General features: G+C 34.8%; 1 pseudogene; it reads right to left on the bottom strand.

The window, feature by feature from the left end:
• Positions 1 to 93: 93 nt before the first annotated feature.
• Positions 94 to 3,390, bottom strand: LOC143593966 (7-deoxyloganetin glucosyltransferase pseudogene; annotated as a pseudogene).
• Between the last annotated feature and the right edge of the window lie 2,496 nt (positions 3,391 to 5,886).

The raw sequence follows: 5,886 nt of genomic DNA, 5'->3' as shown, positions 1-5,886 counted from the left end.
AGTAGGATCTATGAAAGGTGTGATGCTGACAAACCTTACCTCTATAATTAACATGTGATACATGGTAAAGTTTCATGTATAATATATAAAATACGTCTTCTACATGTCATTTAGAGTAGTAAAATAAGCACATTTGCATTAAAAGGATATTACTAATTAATCATTTTGAAAATGTATGCATCAATTGGATTAGTTTATCCAAATTAGCAATGGATGAACCCGAAGGAAAGGCACATGCCTCCTTAGCTTTGTTCTTCAACTGAATGGCATTCTTCCTAACTTCCTTACCTTTTTCTCCTTTCATTAACTCAATCAGTAGCTTTGCAACTTCATTACTCTTTACATTATTATCAATCTCCAAGGCAATTCCCCATTTGTTGCAACTCAACCAGCAATTCAAGTGTTGGTCCGCAAAAAACGGCCAACAAATCATCGGCACACCACTTGATATGCTTTCGAGAGTTGAGTTCCAACCACAATGCGTTAAAAACCCTCCAATTGATGGGTGATTTAGAACTTCTTCCTGGGGGCACCATCCGGCCAGCATCCCTCTATCACTTGTTTGTGTTACAAACTCTGGTGGGAGCACAACAGAATCGCCAATTACAAGATCGGCCCGTATTATCCACAAGAACGAATTATTGCTCTTTGCTAGCCCCCAACAAAACTCGGATAACTGTTGTGGTGTCATCGCTATAATGCTACCAAAGTTCACGTAAATAACGGATAGCGGAGCTTGGGAGTCTAGCCATTTTAAACATTCGGGTTCTTCTTTCCAAAGGCTTGATTTGATGGATGCAAGAGACTTATCAACAATATTTTTCTCGAGTTGATGTATAGGGCCGGTCACATAACAAGGAGGATACATTGAAGCGAGTGATTTCAAAACGTCGTGTTCCAGTTCGCCAAAAGTGTTGAAAATGATGGCAGAAGCTCGTTTCGCTCTCTCTACTTGTGAACTTAAAAATTGAGCAATGTATTCATTGCCAGGATTGATATATCTAATGAAAGGAGGGATGTCTTTTAAACGTATGCCACGCAGGGCGGGTATAAAATCTACTATTGTATCCAAATAACCATTTACTAAGTAACTTGAATCTGCAAATTAAAGAAAAAGGATGATATAAGATTCCAATATGTAACTGTGTACAAAAGGGTGCAATTCATTTAAACTTTTACACATGGTTTAACGAAATTTATATTTGATTTGTTATTTGTTTCTATCTCTTTAGATTAACTTTTAGGTCTATAACATTTGACGTTAAAGGGTATGCTGTTAAAAGTTTATTTTGAAATGAAGGAAAATTGAAGGGGTTAAGTGCAAGTTTAGTTTATTTTTTTTAAACAACGTTTGCAAACACCCCTAATACCCAGGTGAGCCTTCCTACGGCGGGATGTGCAACCATCCATACAGATTTTGGCGCTCCAGACATGACTCACCCAAGAACACCATCAAGGAAGAAACCCACCGCTGTGGAAAAACCCCCCTTGAGCGAGGTATCGAACTTCATACCATAGTTAAGATCTTAAGTCTTAACCATCTCCCTATACCATTGGATCAGAAGGCCAACTGCGCCTATTTAGTTTAAATAATTATGTTTATAGAGTTATCTAATTTGATTTAACTAGTAAAGATAATGCTAGTATTATATTATAATTGAGAGAAATAGTTGAGTATGACTAGATATAGTTTTGAAGTATTAGTAGATAGTTTAGGGTAACTGTAATGTGTGATATTTTTTATTTTTTATTAATTAACAACAATAGAGTCATGAGGGGTTCTTCCAAAATCATCATGTTGTTGCAAATTTTATTCAGTTGTTGTGAGTACGTGGATCGAGCTGGGAAGTTGAAAGTCGAAACCTAAGTGGATCGACAGAGGTGTGAAGGTAGGTTGAAATCTTACTGAAGCAACCAAAGAAGAACGACTACTGAGTGTGGAGGAAAGTTTTTTGAGTTCTACGAGGACGCGGGATCAATCCTTATGTAGGTGATAATATTTTGAAATTTAGAGTTGTATTTGTTGGTGTGAGAAAGCTTCTGTGTTGTGGAAAACAGAATTATAAGAAGCATAATCCGCTCAGTGCATGACTTGGCCCGATTCGAGATAGCGTCAGTTTCTCGTTTCAAGTGCCACGGTCGATACCAACAAATTGGTTTTGGATGCGCAAGGGTCGGGGGAAACAATTTGCCTGGTGACCGATAAAGCCGTTGATGAAAAAAGAACAAGATTACAAGGAGGTTAAGTGCAAGTTTAATTTATAAATTAATTAGTATTTTAATGTTAATGTTATCTAGTTTGATTTAATTTGTCAGAACAAGAAAATAATTAGAGCTTGTTACCTTTAAGGGGCATCAAGTCCATTCCTAGGGGTGCAAACGAGCCGAGTTGCTCGTGAGCTACTCGAGATCGGCTCGTTAAAAAGCTCAATCAAGCCGAGCTTAATCGAGCCTGAGCCTGAGCCCGAGCTCGAGCCTAAAAGTAAGCTCGTTTAATAATTGAGCCTGAGACCGAGCTTCACTTTTCGAGCTCGAGCCGGCTCGCGAGCCTAAACGAGCCTGCCATTTATATAATTTTTTAAAATATATATTTAGTAATATTAATTAATTAATAGATATAATGTTATGTAAAAATAAATAAAATAACTAAATAATATATATATATATATATATATATATATATATATATATATACACACATAAAATTATAATAGAAAAAAATATTTAAAAAATAATTATAATCATATAAAAAATAATTAATAAATAGTAAACAAGCCCAGCCCGATCTGAGCTCGAGGTTGAGAATCTACTCACGAGCCGAGCTCGAGCTTTGAAATAGAGCTCGAAACGTGCCGAGCTTGAGCTCTGTGTAAGTTAAACGAGCCGAGCTTGAGCCTAGTCGAGCTCGGGCTCGGCTCGGCTTGTTTGCACCCCTATCCTTTTCAAAGAACCACATATTGATACATTTTTCTAAATATTTGTATTTAGTGCCAATCTTATAAAAAGAAAATGCTAACTGTTGAGGGATGCAATATATATTACCTTTAAGGCGTAGGAAGCACTAACTTTGTTTACGAGACTTTTAAATGGGTCCAAACAAGTTTCATCAACAGACTTTAATAGAGATTGGATATCCTGGGTGGCATTTGTGTTTTCGGGCGGTGGGAGGCCATCGGGGATGGTCTCGAAGCGGAAGGAAGGGAGGCCGTGTAGGGCGTCCAGCCCCTGTGATCTAAGTAGCCGTTGGTGGTTGAACTCGGAGTTGACAAAGGTGATAAGAAATCCTTTGGAATGGAGGATTTTGGCTAGTTTTAGCATCGGGCTGGTATGACCTTGAATTGGGAATGGTATGCACAACGCATGAGGCTTTTTCTCTTGATTCGAATTCATGAATTACTCTTTCTAGTTCACTCCCTCACTCTAAAATACACAAAACATATCAAGGGTACCCTTTTTTATAGGCTATGACAATGGAAGCCACCCACACACATCGATTTCTTTTTTTAAATGGGAAAATAATTGAGGTAAAATGGTTTTTGGAAGAGACAAAAGTTGGTGATGGTTTGTAAATCCGTCATTTAAAATGGCGGATCTCAAATTAAATATAGTCCTTGTCAGTTTTTGTCTAAAAGATGGACAATTAACTAACTAGTTCAAATGGCGGATCTTATATATTTTATTTGTGTTCCACCATTTCAAATGCCGGATGTCATTTTATCTGCCCCGCCGGTTTGACTGGCGGTACACCATTCTCAAACTAACTTATCCCTTTATGTCAAAAGATATTTTGACAGACATCCACAATTTGAAATGCCAGGTGTCATCTTGACATCCGTCATTTCAAATAACAGATGTGAATAGTGACTATGTATCGCTGAACAGTGACTATGTACATCTGACTTTGACTAATTGACAACTCTCCTTTTTCCTTTAATATTTGACAATCATCCACCATTTAAAATGATAGATGTCTTTTTGACATCCGCCATTTCAAATGGCAATGTGAATAGTGTGACTATGTACCGTTGATTGTCAATCAACTCTCCTTTCTCTTTTTATTATTTACTTTTTCATATAAGTCAGAAAAATAAATATAATATTTGTACCAATTTATTTATATGTATGTTGTGAAGCTTAATTTGTACCATTTAGCTTAATTGGCTGTAAAGAAAAGTTACCTTAACATCTTTGTAATTATTCTACATCAACATCAAACAAAGCAATTTATGGTGATTAATAGTTTTAATTACAACTACTTTTTCATAACTAATGGTTTTATTGCAACTACTTTATTCTTTGAAAAAAAAAACTCAACATAACAATTAAGCTAAATTGGTACAAATTAATATTATTAATTGATTAGTAATTAAGCTTTTAGATGATCACATAATATTTATTTTAATTGCATTCTAAACCTATTCGCTAATAACTTTCATAAAGTTCAAATATATATTGTCATTTCTATTTCTCAATAAGTTAGCGTACATAGTCACACTATTCAAATGACGAATGTCTGTCAAATATAATAAAAAAGGAGAGTTGTCAATCAATCAAAGTCTGAAGTACATAGTCACTATTCAGCGGTACATAGTTACTATTCACATCTGCGGATGTCAAGATGACACCTGCCATTTCAAATAGTGGATGTCTGTTAAAAATACCTTTTGACATATAGGGGTAAGCTAGTTTGAGAATGGTGTACCGCCAGTCAAGTCAAACTAGCGGGTCAAATAAACCGACATCCGCCATTTGAAATGGCGGAACACGAATAAAATATATAAGATCCGCAATTTCAAATAGCGGATGTTAGTTTATTGTCCACCTCACCATACAAAGAAAAAACTGACAAGGGCTATATTTAATTTGAGATCCGTCATTTCAAATGACGGATGTCCTACAAACCATCACCAACTTTTCTCACTTCTAAAAATCATTTTACCAACTATTTTCTCATTTAAAAAAAAATCAGCACATATCTTCCATTCAATACAAAATAAAATGTCAATGTTTTTGGTTTTGTTTTACAAGAAAATTATAAAAGAAGCTATTTTTTAGGATGGTATACGTCTGTGGTGATGTCTGACCAATTTCAAACATATATGCTAGAACTCGAAATAACATCACTTAATAATAATTTTTAATTTTTTTATTTCATGTGTATTATATGTAAGTTACATATACGAAAAAAAAATGCGTGGATCAACTTCGGACATATGTATTACGTAAACGTTCGTTACACCTATTTTAATAGTGAAACCACATAATAATTATTTTTTTTCTTTTTGTTGTGTAAATTTGTGAAGAGGGGCTAAACCAACAAGGCCAAGATTCTTTTGGGTTGTGCAACCAACACAGCAAGAATGAAAAACCAATTGTAAATTGTGAGAGGGACCTTTGGGGTATTTTGGCCTACATCGGATGCTTTACTTCACAAAAGAAACGCAGCTGGTTTTCTTTTAAATGTCCCATACAAGTTAATGCACCCAAAGAATATTGTTGGGAGAATTGATTTCTTGTTGACTACTGAACTTTTGTAAGATGCTCAGAAGAAAAGAAAATAAATAACTGACAGGGTACAGAATGCATGGCTAAGCTCAACCAGCTTGGTTTGTACGTTGAAATATGTTTTTGATGACTTTTACTATTAATTTAAAAGGAAATAGTGTTTGGAAATTAAAATATGATGAATGAAGATTAATTAGAATAATTGATATTAAACTCTTTGTATAGTTGAGTAGAGCCTTTTGATGACATTTGATTAGTTTTTATTAGATTATTAAATTTTTAATTGAGACGTAACTCTTGTATATATAATAGGCTATGTGTCATATTTGAAAAGAGCTAGAAAAAATACAAGCTAAAAAATTCAAAGAAAAATACATACAT

Source organism: Bidens hawaiensis, unplaced genomic scaffold, assembly GCF_021521415.1.
Source record: "Bidens hawaiensis isolate Kalapana, Puna unplaced genomic scaffold, B.hawaiensis_p1.1 tig00042953_1, whole genome shotgun sequence".
Taxonomy (NCBI): Eukaryota; Viridiplantae; Streptophyta; class Magnoliopsida; order Asterales; family Asteraceae; genus Bidens; species Bidens hawaiensis.
The sequence above is the reverse complement of the archived record's forward strand: the minus strand, read 5'-3'. Positions and strand labels throughout refer to the sequence as shown.